The 25,951-nt window shown below is 47.8% G+C and overlaps 1 pseudogene; it reads left to right on the plus strand.

Moving 5' to 3' along the window:
• The first annotated feature begins 1,368 nt into the window (after window positions 1–1,368).
• LOC132334705 (zinc finger protein 850-like) overlaps window positions 1,369–25,951 on the plus strand; it is a 1,130,993-nt pseudogene continuing 1,106,410 nt past the window's right edge.

A 25,951-nucleotide genomic window follows, 5' to 3' on the forward strand; every position in this document is an offset into this window, starting at 1 on the left:
GGAGGGCACGCCCCTGTAGGTGTCTGTCAACTATGGCTCCCTCCCAAAGATCCAGAAAGTTCTGTGGTTCCCCCTTCCCCATTGGACTGTATGTTAGTGCCACTCTCTTCCCCTCACTTCATTTGTACATCCCCAATCACTTCAATCCTGCTCCTCCCCTTGTCCCCTATCCCATTGGTTCCTTGTACCCTAGCCCCTCCTATTCGCTACAGTGTTATAAACCCTGTTCCCGGTCGGCTTCTGGCACTTTGCCACGTGCTTCCCTTCAGCTTGGTTGTGTCTCTGCTTCTCTCCTACCCACCCTGCCTGTGATCCTTCACTGCTCCTTCAATAAACCCAGTTGGAACCCTCAGCAGAGTGTGCAGAGTCCTCCTTCCTCATCTGGTTGGACCTCTTTAAGCTATCTGGGATTGTATACGCGTGAGGAGAATCGAGGAGACAGCTCTCCTGGGAGTTGGACCACCTGCCCAGGATTCCCTCCAGTAGGAGAAGCTGTGGAGGGCCTTCTCATCCTCTCCACACCAGCGACGACAATCCTACACCCAACAGAACCACATCTGTCACTGCAGGAGCTCTGAAGCCACGATTGAATAGGACTGCTACCAGCACCCTGACCCACAGGGTGGCACAACATATTCTGACGTGGTGAGTGGGGTTTTTTTGTACAACTGCATTTTTATTTTTAACATTTTTTCTAGTCAATAACTGTTCTTCCTATTCTGTATTTTTTGCCTGGGACACCCTTAAGTTCAAAATTATAATAATTTGGAGGGGGAAGGTTTGCATTTTCCATTTCAAGGGAGGCTCTTGCCTTCCTTAGCAGACACCTGTTGTTTCAAACCAAGACAATGCTCCAGGACACCAAGGCCAGTGAGGAGGAAGTCTGTGCCCCTTTCCCCCTCTCCCCTGCTCCATCTCCCAGCCCAGCATGGCCCCCAGCTGCTGGACAACCCCTCTGCCAACGCCGTCCTGATGGGGATGCATTGCGGGGATGTCCTTCCCCTTCCCTGTGGCACAGAGGCAAATCCCATTTTGTCCTTGTCCTTCCTCCTCCAGAAAAGAAGCTGAGGATGGAGACCAGAGAGGACAAATCCCCAACACAGAACCTCATGGAAGAGGCCATTCTGAGCAGCTCTACTGTGCAGGAATCCATTGGGGAGGAAAAGCCCCAGAGGTCCCGCAGGAGGAGGGGCTCCAAACCCAGCCCAGGATGCTCTGAGGAGCAAAGACCCACCCCATGCCAGGAAGGTGGACAGAGACAGAGCATCAGCCAGTGCTCAGAGGTGGTGGACCATGAACAGCTTCACGATGGGGAGAAGCCCTGCAAGTGCTTGGAGTGTGGGAAGAGCTTCAGCCGGAGAAATCACCTGATGCGCCACCAGATGATCCACTCTGGGGAATGGCCCTACGAGTGTGGGGAGTGTGGGAAGGGCTTTAGCTGCAGCTCTGACCTCAGTGTCCACCAGAGGATCCACACCGGAGAACGGCCCTATGAGTGTCCTGAGTGTCAGAAGACGTTTCGGATCAGCTCTCATCTCATCCTGCACCAGCGGATTCACACAGAGGAGAGGCCCTTCCGCTGCCCCGACTGTGGGAAGGGCTTTAAGCAAAACTCACACCTTGTCATCCACCAACGCATCCATGCCAGGGAGAGGCCCTACGAGTGTTTTGAGTGTGGGAAGAGGTTTCAGACCAGCTCCCATCTCCTCCTGCATGAGCGGATTCACACAGAGGAGAGGCCCTTCCGCTGCCCCGACTGTGGGAAAGGCTTCAAGCAAAACTCCCACCTCGTCACCCACCGGCGCATCCACACTGGGGAGAGGCCCTACGAGTGCTGCAAGTGTGGAAAGAGCTTCACCCGGAGCTCTCATTTGACCGAACACCAACGGAGGCACCAGTAAGGGAAGCCCTGCAAATGCCCTGACTGCAGGAAGAGCTTTGTGCACTGCTCCAGTTTCATTCCCCATTGGAGGAGCCACATTGGGAAGAATCCTGGTGACCCATGTTCTTTGTCATCCATGCTGGGAAGACACATGTCCCTTTTCCTGCCCTCGTCAATGACATGATGTGGGTCCAAAATATGATGGTCTGGCCATGGCTGTGTCATTACATTCAGTTCCACCCCAGGTCATTGCCAGGTGCAGGAAAGGGACTCTCTCTCTCCCCAGAGGAGAAGGCTGTCCTTTCCAGGCAGGAGGGAGGATGTGGCTGGGAAGAGACAGTCTGTGGTGTTGTAGTTTTCCCAGCAAATAGTTTTTTTATCCCTTCTGTTATCAGTGTTATTGCTGTTCTTGTTTGTTCCTTATCTGGTTGCTGGTCCCAGTAAATTGTTCTTATCTCAGCCCAGTATCTTTGTCTTTTGTGCTTTCCATGGGAGTCAAGAGGGCAGCGAGCAACAGCTCGGTTTTAGTGGGAACAGGAAATTGGGGAATCCCATTCCTAAACCCCAGCCCATGGAGACCGAGCATCCCAGCTGGTCCCAGCCCTGGTGGCCATGGCAATAGCCTTTGGAGTGAGCCCCTGGCAGGGGCTGTGGGAACCTCTTCCCTCTGGTGCCCAGAGACAGGACTGGAGGGAACGGCTGCAGCTGAGTCAGGGCAGCCTTAGGTTGGATCTCAGAAAAAAGGTTTTTCCTCAGATGTTGCTCGGGCACTGCCCAGGCTCCCCAGGGAAGGGTCCCAGCTGGAGGGCTTTTTGAGCTCCAGCAGCATTTGGACAGTGCTGCCAGGCCCAGGCTGGGATTGTTGGGGTGTCCTGTGCAGGGCCAGCAGTTGGACTCGAGGATCCTGAGGGGTCCCAACTCAGCCAGGTCTGTGGGATCCCATTACCCTGGGAATGGCACTGCAAATGGCTGCCATGGCAATGGACTGGGGCTCCAAGCCTGAGCTGGTGTCCATGGCAACCACCCCTGCCATGGGGTCTCCATGAAGCTGCCAGGGGACTGACCATAACAACGGAGAGGCTGGTGATGGTTGCCATGGAAACCAACCATTGCAGTGGAGCCTGGTGATGGCTGCCTTCTAAGGAACCAAGTTGCCACAGGCACTCAGAGGAGTTCCATGGGGACATTCCAAGAATCTCCAGGCTGTTCAAGAGCTGGAATGTCATACACAGAGACAGGGGCTCCATGGAGACTTCCCAGGGCTTTCTGGGGATGGTAAAGAGCCCTGTGGTCAGATGCAGTCACAGCCATTCCATGGTGACATCCCAGGGATCTTGGGCTGCAAAGGCACTGATCTGTCACAGGCACTCACAGGAGCTCCATGGTGACATGCCAGGAGACCCCAGGCTGCCAAAGAGCTGGAATGTCCCAGACACTCCCAGGGGTTCCTGTCATGAGCAGAGTGGGAGCTTCAGGCAAAAGCTTTTGTTTCTTCACTGCAGAAACTCCTGCTGTGTCATGAGATGAAGAAATGACACCCAGCAGCCACCCAGAACCCCAGTAACCTGCAGAACCCCTAGACTTCTAAAATTCATTCTAGTAGACAAGAGACTGGGAGTGGCTGGATCCAATCCCTGCCCCTGACTTTGTCAAACGTGTAAAAGATTGGACAGGTGGAAATGAACTTTAATGCAACTTGTCCCTCAGGATTAATGATGGAATACCAGACAGATTTCTAGAAATACAGCTCTGATTGATTCTGATTATGATTAGACAGAAAGATCTTGCTCAGAGTTCTTTCCTCCACAGCATAGGAGCTCTAACATTTAGAATATTCTGCTCTAGGAAGCAATTTTGAAGTCACCAGGGCCTTGCTGGAGTTGTTGTAGCCCATTGCAGGCAGAGCCCCCAGCTCCAGCAGTAACTGCCTTTCCTGTGCCATGAGCAGGGCAGGTCCTGCTGCAGGAAAAGCCCCAGGCCAGCCCCAACACAGGGAAGGCCTCGGGCACAAGGGCAGAGTGCCGTGCTGGGGGCTGTGCCAGGGAGAGCCTGAGGCACCAAAGGCACCTTGGCAGCAGCAGCTGCTTGCAGGGCATGGCCAGAAGCCTCCCTTGGCAACCCAGCCCGGTGGCCACTGCAGTGCTGCTGCTTCAGGGCTCCTTTCTGCCTGGGCTCTGAAAAGCCACTTGTGCTCCAGGAGCCTGACTGGGAAGAAATTGGCCCCAGCACCTTGGGGACAAGATATTAATGGCAAAACTCTTCATGCCAGCAGAGACAAGGCAGGGGCAGAGGAAAGGGGAGAACGAGGCCCAGGGAACAGGGCTGCCATGGTGATGGCTGTGAGGTCACTGTCACTGCAGCAGCCTGGCTGCCCTCAGCAGACATTCTGGCCAGAAGCCTTGTGAGGTCATCCAGCACAGAAGAGAACCCACACAGCAGGAATTCCATCCTTGGAAGGGGATGGGGTTTCCCTATGTCAGGTTGCACAAAGCTCCTGCTCTTGGAATATTCCTGGGAAGGGGCATCCACTTCTGTGGAAAAACAGTTGCAGTTTTGTTCTACTCTCATCATTGTAAAATATTTCCTCCTTCTAACAAATGTAAATCCAGCCTAGTTCACTTTAGAGATATTGACCCTTCTTCTGCCACTGTAAGATTGGGGTGAAAATACCTCAGGTCACTATTTTTTCAGTTACACAGACCTTGGAGAGTACCCAAGAACTCCCCAAGATGGGATTTGGAGGCCTCATGACATAACCAGCAGGTAGAGACTGTGGGCTCTGGGCTCGGTGTGGTGGAGACTGAGGACAGCACAGGAGTAGCCTGGGAGGGGCTGAAGGGTGGTTTCAGAGAGGCTGGAGCTTTTCTTCATAGAGGACATAGGCATGAGAAGGAAATAATGGCAGCAAGGGCAGCTGGGGAGGCCCAGACTGGGTACCAGCAGAAAGGAATTTCCCTCCCAGGGCAGGGCTGTGGTGCAAGATGCTCCCCAGCAGAAGCCTGGAGCAGCCCAAGGCTTTGTGTGGCCAGGCGGAGGCAGGCAGGAGGCAGAGCTGTCAGCAGAGGAAGGGGCCAGCCAGGTGGGACAGAGGGGGATGACGACAGCCTGCAGGGACAGAGGTGTAGGTTTGCTCAGCATCAGAGACACCCTTCTCTTCGTTGTCTGTAGGAGTGGCGGGGGATAGGACGGTCAGGACGGATGGATACAAGAGATGTCTGAAGCCAGGTCGTGCAACTTGCGGTTCATTGCAACAGGCGTGGGTGCAGGGGCCCTGCTTGGAGCTGCCAGCTGCAGCTCAGAGCAGGCCTGAGAGAAGTAAAGAGAGTAGTAAAGAGAGAGAAGGCAGGATCATGGTAAAGAGGATGAGAGAGCGAGGAGGAGTAAAGAGGATGAGAGAGCGAGGTTCCCATTATAATACAATAAATCTTCTGTGTTGAATATTCTAATCCTCACTAACCAATCTAATACAAGATACAAATATTAAAATGTTTACATACCGCCTATAAGAATAATTACCATACTCTGTTACATTTTAAACCCTAAAAACTACTCTTTGGGCCCCTTCTGCTAAACTAGCAGGGTCTGCTCTGACCCTTGCACCTGTCTGCAATCAGAGGGTATTGTTTCATCAAAAGGGGATTACCTTCAGCTGGCCACACCATTGTTTTCCAGTTGTTCAGTAATGAAGGTATCTCAAAGCTTGCTTTCATTTCAATCTTGCTTATAGTTTCTACATTCTCAGAATCTTTTGCCAGACAGTCATATTTATAAGGCTTTCCTGTTTCATCTTCCCCAACAGATGTCCCCACCTCTCATCACTGCCACCAGTGTTCCGCCCTACCTGCAACCTGGGGACACTTTCTCAGTGCTGTCCTTCAATCGGACCCATGAACCCTTTAAAAAAACTTCTGTGTTTTAATCTGACTTTTAGTTTTTGAGAAGGTTTTGAGCACACTCTGAGGGACTGATGAGTCAGATGCAAACAGCATAAAAAGCCTCAGAGGGTCATTCAAGTCCTTGTGCTGTGTCTGTGCTGCTGAGCTGGGTCAGGCTTCTGGCCCAGAGGCAGCTCCTGGCAAGGGCAGCGCTGCAGAGAGACAGCTCTGGCCAGGAGCAACTCCTGTGCACAGCCCAGCAGGGCTGGGGCACGACCAGGGCACCTCAGGGACACCAGCAGGGCACAGACAGAGCTCACAGGGGCTCAGCACTGCCAGGGGCTGTGGGATGTCCCCGAGGGGGCTGTGTCACAGCGGCACCTCTGTGGCTGTGTCATAGAGGCACAGAGCAGCTGTGATGTCAGAAAGGGTCTGTGTGACAGCACAGAGTTTGTTGTGTGAGGTCACAGATTGGGCTATGACATCACAGAGTTTATTGTGTGAGGTCATTGAGCAGCAAGAGTATCATAGAGGGGTCTCTGTGACATCACAGAGCAAGCTGTGACATCATGGCATGGCTGTATGACTTCAGAGAGCAGGCTGGGAGATCAAAGTGTGTGCAGTGACATTCCAGAGTGGCAGTATGACATAACAGAGAGGGTTGTGTGACATCACTGAGGGGGTTGTGACATCACAGAGGTGGTTATGACATCATAGAGTTTGAGGACATACTGCAGACTCTACCATAATGGAGGGTGGCTCTGTGACATCAGAGAGTGGGTTGTGGCATCACTGCGTGTCTGAGAAAAATCACAGAACAGGCTGTGACATCACAGAACAGACAGTGACATCACGGGGTGACTTTGTGGCATCACAAAGTATCCTCTGCATACATCACAGTGCAGCTGAATGACATCACAGAGTGATATCCCAGTGTAAAATAAAATGAAGCCACAGGGGCTAGCTTCTTAGCCGGATAGCTGGTCCCTCGTAGGGAAAGTGCCCCAGGCAAGCAGTCTCAAGGCCGGATACCTCAGCCCTCTGGAGGCTGGGGTGCCCTAGGCCAAACTGCAGCTCAGCCGTGGCCCCTAGCAAGCTTAGTGATTGTCAGCTCTTAGTGAAAATCAGCTCTTTTATGATTTCAGCTCTTAGCTTGCTCGTAGGGGCTGTGGCTGGCTGTGGCTTCTGGAAGGCAGACGAAAAGAGAGAGGAGAAGGCAGCCAAGAGTTCCACGATGGTTTATTCTGAGGGTCTCAGGAAGGGTCTTGAAGCTGCTCTTCCAAAGAAATGGGCCAAGACAGCCTCTTTTATAGGGTTAGGGAGGATTGAAAATTGACCAATTGTAAGGGTTAGGGAAACTAGCCTATGGGGTCACAGAGAGATAAGCAGGCCTGGAGGACCAGAGTGAGGACTCCTGGTTCAATTCCTATGACTCAGCAAATACCTATCTCTAAACATCCCTCCACGGAGCCGTAGCCGGCCCTGCGCCTGCTACATCCCAGCATTGGCTCTGTGACAACACAAGGGGGATTTGTGGCCTCCCAGAGTGGGCTGTGAAATCACAGGAGGCTGTGTGACATCGAAGGTGGCTGTGTGACATGACAGGGCACTGTGTGATATCACGAGAGGGCTTTGTGACATCCCAGTGTGGGCTGTGACATCGCAGGAGGCTGTGTGACATCACAGGGGCTGTGTGACATTAGAGGGGCTGTGTGAGGTCATTGGGGAGGTGACTCTGCCCTGGCCTCCATCACAGTTCCCCCCAGAGCAGTCCTACGCTGCTTATGGTCAGCAGGGTCTCCTGTCCCCCCGGGTCTCCCCGCCCCCAGCGCCGCAGCCACCCCCAGAGGATGTTCCACAAGATCGATCCCAGAGCCTGACATGGGGACAGGGGGCCAAGGCCATAGGGGGTGGGACATGGGGACAGGGATCCCCCAGCAATGTCCCCGTGTCCCCCAAGGGTCAAACCTGGGCCAGGGTTCCTTCACCCTGTTACGAATGAGGGGCTGAGAGTGCTTAAAAAATCTCCAGCAAGGGATCTGCAAAAAACAGATTTAATATTAAGCAACAGAACCATAGAGTTCCTTGGCAAGAGTCACTCTGCTCCTGACTGGACACTTCAGGCACACCAAGGACAAAGCAACCACAAAACCCAAAAAAATCCAGGCAATGAAGCCAGAAATGAACCAAGAACTATCTGTGTTTGTGTGCCTGTGTGTGTTCTGAAAGGACAGTGAGGGCGAGGATAAAAGGAATATGGCCCCAAAAGGTAAACTGTGCTCAAACTTAACAGGACTTGACTGATACCTTAGACTTCAGCATTTAGCAAAAGAACAGCACTTAACAGTATTTAACCTTACTTATAACCAAGGACTTAATGATTTCACAGTGGAAGAACACTTCACAATATTCAACTTAGCTTATATTAAACTTCACAGCTTAGAACAATTCTTTGCAGCATTTAACTTAGCTTACAACTTGTGACTCACCCTTACTTACAGGCCTGACTGGCTCAACTATCCAAGGCACTCAAACCCCTCAGAGAACAGCATTTCTGACACATTTCCCTGAGCACAGGCACTCCTGTGTGCACACAGACACCAAGAGTCAGTGCAAGGCACCTGTTAGAAATTCCCCTGAGGGTAGGGAAATGCCCCCTGAGGATGCTTTGGCATCTCCCCAGCGGACAAAGGGCTGAGGCTGGAGGAGTGGGGGGGATCAGCCCAGGCTCTGTCGTTGTTTGGGGATCCCCCGAGTGCAGCAAACGGGAGAGTTCCCGGCTGGGAGAGGCCCCACTCAGAGGGAGGTGGCTGGCCCAGGAGAGCTCCAAGGGGCTCCTTTTGGAGCGCTGTTTGTAGGGCCCCAAGAGAGGGGCTTCAGTCTCAGCAATGGTTCATCCTGGCTGCACTTGGCATCAGCAGCTTTCTTTGGCAGTGTGAGAACAGGGATGTTGTGCCACGGAGGGAGCAGAAACAGCTCCCAGGGCAGCTGCTAAAGAAACCAGGAGCTGGTTGGGCAGCAGCAGCGCCTAGGGCAGACAATGCTTGTTATGAGCTGCAGAGGAGCTGAGCCCAGGGGCTGTCGGCCAAGGCCAAGGCCCACAGAGCATTTCTCAGCTGGCAGGGCGGCCTGAGAAGGGGAGGGGAGAATGCACCAGCATAGGGCCCATGGAACCAAAGGGACATTGCGTCACTGTGGGTCTTCTGCGGAGACTCATGGAATCATGGAGATCACTGTGACATTGCTGGGTCTTGTGGAACCAAGGGGACTGTACTGATGGTGTGTGACTCCATAGAATGTAGGGATCATTGTGACACTGAGAGGCTCCATCAAACCAAGGGTCCATTGTGACACTGTGGGGCTTCATGGAACTGTGGAGACCATTATGGCACTTTAGGGTGTCATGGAACAAAGCGGCCATTGCAACACTGTGAGACCCCACAGAACTAAAGGTCCATTGTGACGCTGCAAGGCCTCATGGGACCATGGAACCATAGAAAGACCATTAAAACATTTCACAGCCTCATGGAACCAGGGAGCCATTGTGACACTGAGGGGACTCATGCAATCATGGAGACTGCTGTGACACTACGAGGCCCCAAGGAATAAGCAAAGCATTGTGACACTGTAGGCCACAATGGAACCAAGGAGACCATTGTGACACTGTGAGTCCTCATGAAAGCAAGAGGCCTTTGTGACACTGCAGGGCTGCATGGAAACAAGGGGCCATTGTGAAATTGTGAGGCCTTCTGTCATCTGTGGTCCATTGTGACACTAAGGAACCAAGGGGGACTATTGTGACACTGCAGGGCTTCATGGAACCAAAACTCCAGGGTGACACAGAGAGGCTGCCTGTAATCAATGGTCCACTGTGACACTGTGGAGCCAAAGGAGACCATTGTGACACCACAAATCCCCATGGTCCAAAGGTCCAATGTGACACTGTAGGGCTCATAGAAAAGAGGAGTCAGGTTACATTGTCGGGCCTGTGGGACCACAGAGATCCTTGTAACACCGCAAGGCCTCATGGAATTGTTGGGGCCATTGTGACACTGCGGAATCTTAAGGAACCTGGGGTCCGTTGTGAGACTGTGGGAGCCCATGGAACCAAGGCACTCCTTTGATACCTCAGGGCCCCATAAAACCAAGGAAACACAGAACAGGTCTGGCTGGTTTGGCCTCCCGTGGGCCACCTGACTGCTCCAGCTGACCTTGGCATGTTGAGGGTCTCTTCTCATCTGCTGCTGAAACACTGGGGCTCTGTGGGGGGAAAAATGCGAGATGCGGAGGTTCAGGGACATCACACTATAAACCATTTGATCCAGTGAAGCCAAATTTATTATCCCTAAAATGACTATATTTATAATAATTCTCTACTGTCCACGCGTCTCTAGCTAATACATGATTGGTTAGACCTAACTGTTCACGCGTCTAAAATAGGATGCTGATTGGATCATCTAATTTTTCACGTGTCTGGCTGTGGTTTTCTGCCTCACCCATGAACTGTCTTGTTTTCTTACTTTCCCAAGCTCACTGACAAACTTGCTGAGTCCAGATGACTCTTCTTCTTGTATCTTTTTCAAGGATATACCGACCCAATTTCTGAAGATGTCCATTCTTGTTTGTGATCGTGTCCATTGTCCATTATCCCAAGCAGGCTGGATTGTGCATTGGCTGAATATGGCCATTGTCCTGCAAAAACTCCTCTATCTGCAAAAAATCCATGACATTTCCCCAGCTTTGTTTTTGCGCAGGCCAGACTGGTTTGTAATCACGGTCAATTAGTTTCTGCACACATCGTAGTAAGCAAGGCACTATAAGCAGAATTGAAAAAGATGACAAAGTATCATAATGCCAAAGCATACTACGTCCTTGAGCCAGCCTGGTATTCCCCAGGATTTTAGCCACTCGTCAAAGGAATTCTCAACAGCTGTGAGCTTTTTCAGGTTTCCCCCTAAGCAGTGACAGTTTCTTGTGAATAGATTCAGAGTGGTCAGAGAGCTTCATGCAACACATCCCTTCAAAATCCTCACCTCCATGTCCTTGTGCTAACAACAAACAATCTATAGCAGCCCTGTCTTGTAGCACAGCGTGGCATATGCTACATACATCAGTGGTAAGCTCACTCAGTATTGCAGATGTAATGTTAATTTGTTTTCTTGTCCAACAAGCTTATGGTTTTAATTGTGTAAGGGCCTGTGATGAGGCTACTCTTGGTGTAAAAAGTGAGGCCAGTATAACCGAAGGCCTATTCCACAATTCTACATTACCCTTACAGCCTGAGCCTAATGAATGCACACTACATTTTGGACCTTGGAATTTGTGCCTGATGTTAAGCATCTGTTGAATGCTAGAGGCAAACAGGGTCGGTTTCCCAAAATAGCAAAGTCCTCCTAATGCTTTCTGAGGAATTGCAGGCCAAGCTCTATCTCCACAAATGAGAAAAACTCCAGGAGGCAACATCCTTGCTGATTTTTTTTTAGGGGCACAGACCGTGTCCAGTTGGCACAGTATGCCGTGGTATTGTAATACCACAAAGAAGCAGGAGATATCCAAGTGCTATCATCTCTGGGTTTACCTGGCCTTTCCCTAATCGGCTCTTTGCCCTTGAAGTACTCAAAGAAAAAACAAGAATTTCCTGGGAATGATCCCAGAATATCCAGCACCTGTGTTCCTGGCCTGTAGTATTTACATTTTGAGTGATTGTACATGCCTGAGCTCCTAAAGGATTTCTAGGGATTTTTTGGTTTGCACACCAATTTTCTGTGATTATTCCATTTTGATTAGAACACCAATTTGACCAGGCCTTACTTAAGTTACCATAAATTTGAGCTCTGGTCCATTTTCTGAATTCTTCCATTGAGTCGAAGGGAACTCCAATGAAACAGGTACGAAATGGATCCGAAGGGGTAGCTAGTGATAAGCAAAAAGATTCTTGCCCTGTTCTGTTAGCCCATGGAACCCACATGGTATCTTGCTTCTCTATACTGAATACTTCCTGCATTTCTTTAATCACTGCACTAAGCAACATTGTTAATATCTGCCAGACTATTGCCATTGATGCTGTTGTCAGCGATCATGCCTGTGCTTTGCCCAAAACGCTTTGGCCTGCTCCCACTCCCACTCACTAACGTGATGTATTTGCGGTATTGCTATTCCCACTCCACATTCAGTAGCTGTTATTTTGCTCCCTAGTACAAGTTGGTTTACTAGAGCAATGAAAGCAAGTCTAAACTGCACCCACAGTAACAATCTCTGCTCATGTGTTTCTATCAAAGATACATCCTGGAGAAAACTCTGATATCTCTCCCAGTTATTCCCTAAGAATTTAGCTAATGCTATTCTTGGGGTAATGGTGTTAAGGTAGTTAGAGCATCTATTGCACATTAGGTTAATAGTGTGCGAATACACAAAATCAGAGGGTTTTGGGAAAGCTGCAAAAGGCAGGCCTCGGAGACAGCAGAACTGTGATTACAGCTAAGCAGGAGCCATGAGATAGGTCAGCAGAAAAATTATTTAAAAAGTAGAAAAGCAAGGACAAATAGAACAATGGTCTGTGTATTAACGCTTGTCTAGGATAACTTCCTAAGCTGCAGAAAAGTTTATCTAGGAAGATATTAGGAAGTTTGAAGTTTAATAATGGAGCTCTGGGCATTGTGTTTTAAGGCTTACAAGCAAGCATTGTATTCGAAATAAGCCAGCATTGTTTTAACCAAAGGTACGTGTGCTTATAGCGGTTGGATAGAACTACTGTCAATATGCTTCTGCTTTGTGTGATTGGTCAAATAAGTTATAAAGTAAGTTGTAACATTAAGTTCTTTTTCTGCTGCCTGGGATGTGAGCTGCTGGCATCTTCCCATTGTCAGAACCATGTCATGAGACTGATGCTGAAAAATAAAACAGCTCAAGGCACGTTCCACAGCAGTCCCGTCAGGTTTGTGCTTTGTACATAGCCCCTGGCTGGTGATAAATAGGCCTAAAGTTTTGCTCTTTCTCTCGAACCAAGGCTAAATTATGTTCTTGATGACCTTGTCACCAAATTTTTAAGTTACACTTTATATAATGAACTCTAAGCCCCAGCTTGCATGCACAACCATGCAGATAGCAAGCCTCTTCTATCTGATTTCCAGCTTGTGATGGAAGTGAAAGTAAATGGAGCCTGTTTACATCTAACCTGTGTATGTTAAGCCTATGTGGAGTTGCTAGTACTTCCTCAGCCTACTCCAGCAAACTTGGTAGAGATTCTGATCGGTGTTCAGCTGTCAGGTGTTGAAGAAGTGGATTCAGGGCTATCTGGAGTCAGTGTTTTCACCAATTCTCCTGTGCCTCTGGACACAGCATGGGTTGATGACAGTGGTTTCAGATAGGGCTTTACCCACTTGGCTGGGATCCAATGAATGCCTTTATCTGTAGGTAAGCACATATAACCTCTGCCTATTAGTTTTACTGTAGCCGGTCCTTCCCACATCCCTGTTTCTGGGCTTTTGAACATGACCTTAATACCACCAGGCAATTCTTCACTTGGATTACATGTGAGGGCATGATGCACAAGAATAGGTGGATCTTCCCTATCTCCTGTTTTTCTAAGGTAATTAAGCACAAAGACGGCTTTAGCTGTTTTTTCCTCAGGGGATAACCCTGTAGTTCCCCCTTTTCGTTTCTGCAGCATGCCCTTGAATGTCTGATGAGCACGCTCAATAATTGCCTGACCAGTAGGATTGTGAGGAATACCAGTGTCATGTTGAATACCCCATAAATTACAGAAAGGCTTGAATCTTAAGGAACAGTAAGCAGCACCATTGTCAGTCTTAATGGCTGAGGGGACACGTAACATGGCAAAAAACTTGTACAAATGTTTCTCAACATGACGTGCTGCCTCACCTGCAAAGAGAGTAGCCCATATAACACAAGAATAGGTATCAATGCAAGAATATACCAATTTTTTCCAACCAAATTCTGCTGCATGAGTTACATCCATTTGCCATAATTGCAAGGGTTGGGTACCCCTAGAGTTAACACCAGTGCCTAAACCAATGCCATCTTGCTGACAATCAGCACAGGATTGCACAATACCATGAGCATCAGTAAAGGGAACACCAAATTGTTTAACTAACATTTTAGCAGATTGAGGAAGAAAGGCATGGAAGTTTTAGCCTGCTGAAAATTCTCAGGGCTTGGCATTGGCCAGACAGCGGCTACCAACCGATCAGCTCGAGCGTTACCTTCAGACAGACCAGGGAGAGCTTGATGACTTCTAATATGAAGAATAAAGTATTCCTGCCGTCGTTGATTTAGGGTTTTAAGCAATCGGCTTAAAAGGGAATACAAATGCTTATTACTCACCTCTTTAAGTGCTGCTCTTTCAAGGTGTTGGACAGCCAACTACATAAAGCAAATCAGAAACAATGTTAATGGCCTCATTATACCAATTTTCAAAAGCCCAATTGACAGCTTTAAATTCTAATGTCTGCAATGTATCTTTTGCCTCTCCAAAAATGACATGTTTTTTTCACCCTTTGTCTTGCTGCCAAGCGCAGGCAGCCCTTTTTGACCTTTTACCTGCATCTGTAAACACTGTCTGCCCAGATAGTGGACAGTCAGATCTCCAGGGTCTGTCCTCCAGACGCTGATGTTCCAATAAAGATAACACCCAAAGTCGTGGGTAAGTGTTGTGAACTTTGTCGTCATACCCAGCCAAAGCTATCTGAAAAGAAACAGAATGTCTAATTCCCCATTCAAGATACCAGTTAGCCAGTGGTACTACAATTGCATGCCGTTCATGTGCCCATATTTCCAAAATTCTCCCTCAAACCTTCATAATCAAATGAGCAAAAATTTCCAATCCAGTGGTAATAGTTCTAGACTGTTTTACAGGTAAAAACACCCATTCCAAAAGAACTAAAGGATTAGCCCGAATTTTAACCCATTGACAAATGAAGGTGAAAGGATGCTTGGCAAAGTAGTCATCCTCCTTGCCCTGATTTATGACGATCAATTGAACTGGGACATCCTCAATCAGTCAATGTGCATGTGATGTAGCAACCTTTGTGGCAATGTGAGCCAAGGCCCGCTGTTGTCTCTTATCCAGGGTCCGGCATTCATCTGCCCGAGATGAAGTACCTAGTAACTGGTACTAGGTTACCTAGTAAATGGTTCAATCCTGCATTAGTTATCCCACAAATGGTTCTAATCCATTGAATATCTCCAACTAACTTCTGAACATTATGTACAGTTTTAATTTTAGTGGTAATGGTGAGTTTCTGTGGTTTCACTACAGACTGATCAGTCTGCCACCCAAGATAATTCCAAGAAGCCGAATGCTGCACCTTATCAGGAGCAATTTTTAACCCCCCGTCTTCTGAACTGTCATGGTTTTTAGAATAGTTACAGAGTCCAATTGTTTTCCAGCCACTAATATATCATCCATGTAGTGATAGGTGATATATTCAGGGAATTGCTTCCAAACAGGTTCTAATGCCCAAGTGACATAAATTTGGCAATTCATAGGGGAGTCTCACATGCCTTGGGGCAAACAAATCCATTCATCCCTTTTGTAGGATTCTGCCTTTTTGATAGATGGAACAGAAAAAGCAAAATTATCTGTGTCTTCTGGATATAAGGGAATGGTGAACAAACAATCTTTGAGATCAATGATCAATAGATTCCATGATTCAGGTATCATAGTAGGAGATGGAAGGCCATGTTGCAAGGCACCCATACTTAGCATTACTGTATTAAGAGCACATAAGTCATGTAGCAACCTCCATTTCCCACTCTTTTTCGGGATGGCAAAAATCGGAGTGTACTTCTAAGGGCTAGTGGGTGGTTTTATGTGCCCTTCCTCAAGCTCTTCTTGCACTAATTGTTGAACTGTGGGCAGCTTTTCCTTTGGCAGCGGCCACTGATCAATCCACACTGATCAATCCACACCACCAATGGTCCGGGTAATTTTGAGGATTGGCTGCCCCCCAGTGGCCGCTGCTAAAAAGACTCTGTACCAACAGTAGTTTTCAACTGTCTTAACAGATCCCTGCCAAGCAAACCTAGTAAAGTACCAGGAGTTTGCATGACATAAGGCCTTGTAGATGCATTCACTCCATCTGGGAAAGTAAAGGTAATTACATCTCTGCTCATTTAAGTTGCCTGAGTCCCTCCAATACCTGCAAAGCCTAAAGTAAGATTGACCAATGCCCAATCTTTTGGCTGTATTGTGTTTGCAATGATGGTTACATCTGCTCCAGTGTCAATTATGGGTTTCTTAGTAATAGAATCACCATTAGGATGTGTCAGGGTTACCTGTTTGTCTGGTTTACCTCTTGTGATATCCATGGCCCATCATACATCTGGGTTACCTGTGGAACCAAAGCTTCCTGTTCCCCACTCCTTGCTGCCTGTACGGGGAACATAAGACTTAAAAGGAACAAGCTGAGCAATTTGTGAACCTTTTGGAATGGATACAGGAGGGAAAAATGTTCTAATCATAATTTTAACAATCCCTTGATAATCTGCATCAATAACCCCAGGGATTATATCCAATCCCTTTTTACTGGCAGATGATCTCCCTAACAGAAAAGCACTAAGCCCATCCCCAAAGGGTCCTTTTGCATTAGTGTCTCTCAGTTGTACAGCAGAGTCCGTCATGGTGACATCTACTGTGGTTACCACATCCAGCCCTGGATTTCCAGAAGGTGACGATCTAAGAGAGTGAAGTCCTTCTCCTCCTGCACCATGGGAGGCTGAGCTCTCCAGGCAGCTCTCCGTACTTCTTTCTGCACGTGCGGAGAGGGCACATTGCCAAGGCCATTTGCCTGGAACAGACATTCTTTAGTATTGTGGCTATCTTTTTGGCAGATAGAACAAAATGTTTTCATAGTTGCAAAGCGACACTGACTCCTAACATGTCCGATTTTATCACATCCAAAGCACTTCATGCTCTTTCCCTCTGCTTTCTTTTGCAGTATAGAAAGCAGTGGTTTTACCACATCCTTTACTGCAGCTGCTACATAGACTTCTTTTTGCCTTTCTGCAGTCCTAGCCATCAGTTCCAGCATTTCTGTAACATCAGCTCCCTTCTTTAGCGTACCCAAAATCTGCCGAGTTTTATCGTTAGCATTGTCAAAAGCCAGCATATTAAACAATTGCATATTTGTGTCTGAATCAAAATCAGGATGAGCGTAAATAGCTTCATGCAATCTGTCCACAAATTTATCCAAGCCCTCATTCCCTCCTTGTCGAATTTGTGTACAAGTGTGTAACCCATCTGGAAGTGCTGGGATAGCATGATGGGCTAATTTTTGGCTCATCTGTAAAACTTCATCAATGCTCCTAGCCTGGGCAGTTGCAGTAGCCCAGGGCCTTTTGCCAAGCAACTGTTGTGCTCTTAAACCATCCAGAGGATCAGCCTGCACCTGAGGTTTTGCTGCTTCCTGGGCACAATTTTCCTCCCAGCTTTTATGGAACATCACCTGCTAGTGGGGCGACATTAAAAGCCTTATTAGGGTATACACATCAGCTGGAATAAATGTGTTAGAGGTAAAAATATACTGCAGCAGTGACTGTTGCTAGCTGGGATTTTAAACCAAATTGTGAGATTGCATTTCTTACCCTCTCTAAAACCTTCCACTCGAAAGGTTCCCAAACTCTACCTGCAGCATTAGTTACTACAGGAAAAGCCTGTATATCATTTGTGGGAAAAGTCCCTTCTACAATTGCTTCTGTAATAACCCCCTGCCACTTGTGTTTCTGCGCTGCTTCTATGTCAGGGTCCCATTCCAATTCCAATTCCACAATCTTTACGGCATGAGAGGGAGGATTTCATTTAACCGGCTCAGATGCTGGCAAAATGAGAGGGTGGTAAGTGCTTTCCTGGTTGTCTGCCCAAACCCACAATCATTGGTAGATCCATTTTATTAAAAGAATAGTCTCTTTTGGGGACAACCAAATCCTTTGGTTGAATTACCAATTTTTGCAAATTATCCACTAAAGATCGTAAATTCTCTTCAATGGAAGTATTATTCATAACAACATCTCCTTCCTTATCCTTTACAGCATGTTTAGTCTCTAAGTTACTGTTATCAGCAGTTTTCTCACTCTGAGTACAACTGTCTTTTGTTCTGCAGACTAACAAGACGGAAGAGGTTTTTTCACTCCGATTTCAAGTGTCCTTTGGCCTGCAGACTAACTCTACCAAAGAGGCAGCAGCTTCCTCATTCTCACTAGGAGCTGGAGGAGCAGTTGGTGTAATGATGGATCCTGAGCTGAGGGGTTGTGGGCTGCGCAGGGGAATATCTAAGGTTGTAGAAAACAGTGGCTGAACTGAAGTTCCTGGGAACGCCTGTGGCTTCTCTGACTCAGAGGCAAGGGCAGCACAAGCTGCAGCAGCAGCTTTCCTCTCTGCCTTTAAGGCCTGTAAAAATTCCATGATGATTTTCCACAAAGTAACATACTTAGACACCTCTTTTGCCTCATTCCCTCTGGATGCAATGAAGTCCCACAACTTTCGCCCCACATCTTCCCATGTCAAAATCTCAAAAGCACCCTGTGCTCCTGCTATGAGATTATGTTCCCAAGCCCAGTGTAATCGTCCCTTCAAATCGGAAGCATCATACTTATCTTCTCTCTTAGAGAGGATATGTTGGAGGAGTTTCTGAACACTTTCCCTTTCATGTTCAGACACAATCTCCTCCCCGGCCGCTCACATTAATCAGGGCGAGATTCAGGACATCTATGACTGGGGCTCCAGAAACCTTTCCCTCTCACCAGAGCAGTGAGGATACTTTCGACCGGCTTCTCTGCTCCTTGAGGGCTGTCTCCGACCCTCGGCACAGCAGCCAAATTGCCATCCTCGAGTGCCTCTCAGGGTTGCCCACGGTCTCCACCAGAAATGTGGGGGGAAAACAGTGCAGGATGCGGAGGTTCAGGGACATCACACCATAACCAATATGATCCAGTGAGGCCAAATTTATTATCCCTAAAATGACTATATTTATAATAATTCTCTACTGTCCACGCGTCTCAACCTAATACATGAATGGTTAGACCTAACTGTTCACGCGTCTAAAATAGGATGCTGATTGGATCATCTAATTTTTCACGCGTCTGGCTGTGGTTTTCTGCCTCACCCATGAACTGTCTTGTTTTCTTACTTTCCCAAGCTCACTGACAAACTACCTGAGTCCAGATGACTCTTCTTCTTGTATCTTTTTCAAGGATATACCGACCCAATTTCTGAAGATGTCCATTCTTGTTTGTGATCGTGTCCATTGTCCATTATCCCAAGCAGGCTGGATTGTGCATTGGCTGAATATGGCCATTGTCCTGCAAAAACTCCTCTATCTGCAAAAAATCCTCAATGCATTGCAGATGGGAAGAGGAAAGTGGATGCATTAGCCATGGCAGTAGAAACTGCTAATGTTCCTTACATCTTTGCCCAGGCAAAGCTGTCACACGCATTTCTTCATCAAAATAGATCTGCCCTTATCAGAATGTTCAAACTTTCAAAAGATCAAGCAAAAACTTTTGTCGCTACATGTCCGAACTGTCAAAGCTTTCAGATACCATCTATGGGGACGGGAGTCAGTCCTCGAGGTCTGAACAGCTGCCAGCTGTGGCAGACAGATGTGACCAACTACACACCTTTTGGAAGGTCAAAATACGTGCATGTATCGGTCAACATGTTTTCAGGAGCAGTATTTGCAGCATCACATCCAGGAGAAACTACACCGCACACAATAAAACACTTCCTCCTCGCCTTTGCCACCCTAGGAGTACCAAAAGGGATCAAAACAGATAATGGACCTGCCTATACCTCCTGTAAGTTAAAGGAGTTCTTCAGTGAATGGGGAATAGCACACAAGACAGGCATACCTGTAAACCCCATAGGACAATCCATCGTGGAAAGGACACATCAAACCCTCAAAAGGCTCCTCAACCAACAGAACTTATACATGAGTATCAAATCTCCAGTGCAAAGACTTTGCAAGGCTCTCTACGTCATCAACTTCCTGAACTGTACAGCATCAGAGCCTGACCCACCAATATTTCACCACTTTGCAAATACCACCCAAGCAAAGCTCACTGAGAAACGACCTGTGCCTGTGAAGGACCCTGAAACACACTGAATTTCTGGGCCTTTCCAGTTGATTGCCTGGGGCAGAGGATACGTGTGCATACTACTACCCTCTGGTCCAAGATGGTACCCAGGAAAAAACATAAAACCATACCTAGGCAGAGCAAACACTACAAATGGGGACAAAAATTCTCCTGAGTCAAACACAAGACCTCCTCAAAACCAAACCAGTTCTGCCTGGAGACAAAGACACAGCCAAATACCCACAAACAGAAGAACAGACCGCCCCATCACGTGACAGATAACAGAATAGAAAGCTGAATAACGTTCTGCTGCATCAAACCATAGATAGCTGAACACAAGAGTGTTCTCTGAATTCTATGTTGTTACCCCTTTTCTACCTCAAAAAACCCTTTTATTCCCTTTTCCTAACTATTTTTCAAAACCCCTTAACCCTATGTCATGGTTTGAGCCCTTATCCCTCTCCCTCAGCTTAGAAAATTAAAAATAAAAAGAAAAAGGGGGAGGAGGGGAAGGAACAGAGAAAAGAACAAGGGAGTAAACCCTCTCCTCCCACCATAAAGATAACAAATTTTGCTTATATTTCCTATCAGGAGCCCTATTCCCGTCCAAAGATGGAAAATATCTCTGTTGGTCCTATCCTCACTGCTGCCTGGATGTTCTTCACCATACCACATGCCTTCAGCTGGATTAGCCCACAGCCTAGCCATAATGTTTGGGTAACCTTAGCAAAGACATTAAAACAGGATAACATGTGCCTATCCATGGGAAGCATTGATAACCCACTTTCCACATGCCTAGTAGGAATTCCCTTTGTAGCAGATGATTGGCCTGTCTATAACTCAGAGCTCCTCCACACCACAGGTAAGAGACCCAACCTGGTAGATACTTGGGACTAGTGGACAAAAGTGCTGCCCAATGCTCTAGAGCGACCTCAAGAATTGGACCTGTTGGGGTCCTCCAAGGCCACATACCGTGTCAAATTTTACTTTAGATGTCTGAAAAATAATTAGTCAGAAATTGACCAGACAAAAAACACATACCGAAAAGACATATCACCCATTAACAAAGCCTATAACTATCCTGACTAGTGTAATTACATGGCTCGTATGATCTCTCTGTCCTCTCTCCACCCCAAAGTATTACCCAAGGGAACGTTTCTCATCTGTGGTGACAGAGTATGGGCTGTGATCATCTCCCAACTCCAGGGCGGTCCCTGTACCCTTGGAGAACTTTCTACCCTCACTCCAAATATCACCCTGTTACATAATTGGAAAAAAGAAAGTGAATTAAAATGCCACAAAAGGTCCTACAATGAATTTGATGAAAATTGTGATCCCAAATTATACAATTGGAACAAACCAAAAAAGATTGCTGTCTCCCTATTCTTACCATGGGTAGCTGCAGCTAAAGCTCTTGGTGAAATAAATCACCTTGGGGGCCGGCTCAGTAAACAAGCTAACACTACATCTGCTGCCCTGAACAATCACTTAAAGGAAGAAGAACCCACAAGACATGCTTCACTCCAGAACTGAGCTGCGATTGACTTCCTGCTGCTTGCCCACAGACGCGGTTGTGAAGACTTCAAAGGGATGTGCTGCTTCAATCTCCCTTCTTGCTCGGAATTCATCCACACGAGCATCCAGAAACTGAAAGAACTCATGAAGGACTAGAAAGCAGAAAAAAACCCAGACTGGGTCAATGAACTTTTCAGTCAATGGGGATTAACAGGATTGTGAAGACTTTGAAGGGATGTGCTGCTTCAATCTCCCTTCTTGCTTGGAATTCATCCACGCGAGCATCCAGAAACTGAAAGAACTCATGAAGGACTAGAAAGCAGAAAAAAACCCAGACTGGGTCAATGAACTTTTCAGTCAATGGGGATGAACAGGATGGGTTGCATCTTTGGTTAAGGGAATGTTGTGGATTCTCCTTGTAGCTGTTATTGTACTAGCTATGTTCTTGTGCCTTGTTCACTGTTTCAAAAGAACTATAGGGAATGTCTTTTTTCTAAAAAAAGAAAGTGGAATTGTCGCAGGCACAGGGCCTGCAAGGGCCCTGTGGAGAACAGAGGCCTAAAGATAAGAAAATGCCAAGTCATAGTGAAAAGGCCAGAAGCCCCTCTCTTCCACCTTCCAGACCCAAGCTTATCTCTCTGTGACCCCATAGGTTACTTCTCCTTAACCCCTGCTATTGGACAATTTCTGATCCCTTCTAGCCCTTTATAAGGGGCTGTTTTAGCCCATTCTGGCTAGAAAAGCTGTTGCTGGACGGCTCCCAATAAATGGGAGGTCTGCTTCACAGACCTCCCAATAAAACCATTGCTGTGGAACTCCAGGCTGCCTTCTCCTCTCTTGTGTCTGCTTGACCAGGAAGCCACAGCCAGCCAGGGCGCCTTAGCAAGCAAAAGAGCTGAAACCAGAAAAAGAGCAGAGATCACTAAGAGCTGATATCACTTGGGCTTGCTAAGATTGCCTGCAGCTAAGAGTGACTTGGGTATTCGGACAGACTCCAAGGACTGAGCAATCTGGCCCTTTCTAGCCTGCCTGCCTGGGGGCAAACGAACCCTGCATGAAGCCAGCTATCTGGCTCTAATGGAGGGAAGAGAAACAGCTCTCAGGGCTGCTCCTAAAGAAACCAGGAGCTGGTTGGGCAGCAGCAGCGCCTAGGGCAGACAGTGTTTGTGAGGAGCTCAAGAGGAGCTCAGCCCAAGGGCTGTTAGCCAAGGCCAAGGCCCAAGGATCATTTCTCAGCTGGCAGGACGGCCTGAGAAGGAGAGGGGAGAATGCACCAGCACGTGTTCCATGGAACCAAAGGGACAGTTGTGACACTGTGGGACCTTGTGACACCAAGGGACCATTGTGACCCTGTGGGGCCTCATGAAATCATAGAGATCACTGTGACATTGCTGGGTCTCGTGGAACCAAGGGGACTGTACTGATGGTGTGTGACTCCATAGAATGTAGGGATCATTGTGACACTGAGAGGCTCCATCAAACCGAGGGTCCATTGTGATACTGTGGGGCTTCATGGAACTGTGGAGACCATTATGGCACTTTAGGGTGTCATGGAACAAAGCGGCCATTGCAACACTGTGAGACCCCACAGAACTAAAGGTCCATTGTGACGCTGCAAGGCCTCATGGGACCATGGAACCATAGAAAGACCATTAAAACATTTCACTGCCTCATGGAACCAGGGAGCCATTGTGACACTTAGGGGACACATGCAATCATGGAGACCGCTGTGACACTACGAGGCCCCAAGGAATAAGCAAAGCATTGTGACACTGTAGGCCACAATGGAACCAAGGAGACCATTGTGACACTGTGAGTCCTCATGAAAACAAGAGACCTTTGTGACACTGCAGGGCTGCATGGAAACAAGGGGCCATTGTGAAATTGTGAGGCCTTCTGTCATCTGTGGTCCATTGTGACACTAAGGAACCAAGGGGGACTATTGTGACACTGCAGGGCTTCATGGAACCAAAACTCCAGGGTGACACAGAGAGGCTGCCTGTAATCAATGGCCCATTGTGACACTGTGGAGCCAAAGGAGACCACTGTGACACCACAAACCCCCATGGTCCAAATGGTCCATTGTGACACTGCAGGGTCTTAAGGAACCTGGGGGCTGTTGTGAGACTGTGGGATCCCATGGAACCAAGGCACCCTTGTGACACCTCAGGGCCCCATAAAACCAAGGGAACACGGAACAGGTCTGGCTGGTTTGGCCTCCCGTGGGCCACCTGACTGGTCCAGCTGACCTTGGCATGTTGAGGGTCTCTTCCCATCTGCTGCTAAAACACTGGGGCTCTGTGCTTTCCTTCCTATGGAAAAGAACTGTCCTTCACCTCCAGGCACCCATGAACAGAACTGGGATTCCACCACCAAATTTCCTTATATCCAAGAATTGTTCCCATAGCAATAGTGCCAGGACAAGTCTTTCTGGCAGTGGTTTCACAAGGGTCACCTCTCATCTGTCCCCAAAACCCTGGGGAGGCCTCCGTGCTTTACTTCCTATGGAAAAGAACTGTCCTCCTTGGCCAGGTACCCATGGCCAAATTTGAGTTCCCTCTCCAACATTGCCTGTTGTGACAGACTGGAGGAGATTGTTGTCTTGAAATATTTCACGTGTGTGGGGAGTAAGGGGCAGGTGCAGCCCTGCCCTGCCCTGTGACACTAGCACTGCCCTGCCCTGGAACTCCAATCCCCCAGAACCTCCATGCCAGCCCAGCAGTGTCTGCCAGTCCCTGGCACACCCCAGGCAATGCCTCACACCCACTTCTGGAGCCCCCAGCCCAGCTCCTGAGTGGCCAAATGACCCCAAGTCCCGGCCGGGGGAAGGGCCCCGGAAGACCAAGGGATTTTAAGGCTGACCACAAGGCAAGCACATATCTTGACCCATCTTCCTCTTGGAATTTCCACCTGAACAACACTGGAATCCAGGGGTGGGTGCTTCTCTGTATCTTATTTGTCTTTCTCTCTTTCCGTGTCTTCTTCTTCTTTTTCTGTTTCCTTGCAAATTTTAACTAAATCATTGAATGGGCTTCGAGTTACTGAAGTTGACTGGGCCAAGGTAAATCTTTCAGAAGTGTTTTTTGTTGATTGACTGTCATATTAAACCTTTTCCCAAAGTTTCTCTGATTTTCTAATATTTGCAGTAAAGGCTGTCTGGTTATTGTGAGGTCCTGAGAATCTCTTGTAGGTATATCTGCAGTCCATCCAACTCAGAGGACACAAATAATTGAAATTCCTTATAAATGTCTTGTTGAGAGAATTGTCTGGGGGATGGGAGTCAGGGCTTCTCTGTCCTGCTTGGCACAGTCCAGGCAGGGCTTTCCCAAGCCACATTCCACACTCCATTTCCCACTGGTGCCTCTGAGTTCTGCTTGCCCAGCTCCAGGGACGCTGTCCTTGTCTGCCCATTCCGCCACGGTGTCTGGGCACGGATGGCCTCAGTTGGGGCTGCTGACATCCTCTGCATCTTGGGGGCTGCAGCTGAATTTAACTGCTCTAGAGGCTTGAAGCATATTCAAACTGAATAGATCATATTTAAAATGACAGTGAGAAAACTTTTTTTTTTAGTCCCTGCTTAGGTTGTTCTTCCTGTTAATAATACATGGATATGTACAATCTCCAACTGACACTGAATCCAAGTACCTCCTCATGCCGTTTGAATATGAAAATCAAGACCCTGCATGGCTGACAATCATTCAGACTCTGTCCCAAACCTCTCCCTTCAATCTCCCCCATCCAAACCCTGGCACCCAGAGCAGCCTTTGTGCAAATCTGAGCTCCCTCCACCCAGGCTGGACCTGCAGGTTTCAGCTCCTTGGCTCCAACTCCCACCTGCTTACCCTGCAGAAGGAGCTGCCTGAGACACAGAGGGATGTTCATTTATTGTCAGCCAACAAAGCCTAGGGAAGGAACAGCTCCATCAAATGCAAAAGTCATTCTTCTCCCTGGCTCTGCCCCACCCCTGATCCCCACAGCCTGTCCTGTTTCCTTCATCCCTCCAGTGCCAGGGACTTTCTGGGACAAGGCAGCTCTGCTCTGGCTTTGGAGAGAGGTCCAAGTGCAGCCACTGGAGTGGGAACCACAACTCATCAGGTTTGTGTCTTTTGAGGGACCAGGAACTGCTGAGACTCAGAGGCACAGAAAAGTTTTTCTTCTTGGCCAACAAAAGAAATGTGAAAATGATAAAATGTAATAGACATCCAAACCCTATCCACAGCTCCTTTTGATGGTAGGGCCTTGGAAAAATGTTGAGATAAAACTCTGAAATGTTAAGCCTTGTATTTACCTGCATAAGTAGTATAATTACTAGATGTGATGATTGTTTAGTAATTAAAATAAATTATTGTATAATCATAAGAAGAACAATGAGAAACTGTATGTTCCTAGTCTAAGGTGGTTATGCTTGGCTTAAATCTATGTATACTATAGAAAAATAGTATACATATGTAAGTTTAAAAATAAGTTTAATAATTAACATGAAAGTTATATAAGAGTAGACTATAAAAACATGTTCATCCCAAACTTATGTCAGAGTCAGATTTGGGTTTGTACCCCTGACACCCAGAGCTCTTCAATAAAAGCACCT

This window comes from Haemorhous mexicanus, chromosome 16, assembly GCF_027477595.1.
Source record: "Haemorhous mexicanus isolate bHaeMex1 chromosome 16, bHaeMex1.pri, whole genome shotgun sequence".
NCBI classification, from domain to species: Eukaryota; Metazoa; Chordata; class Aves; order Passeriformes; family Fringillidae; genus Haemorhous; species Haemorhous mexicanus.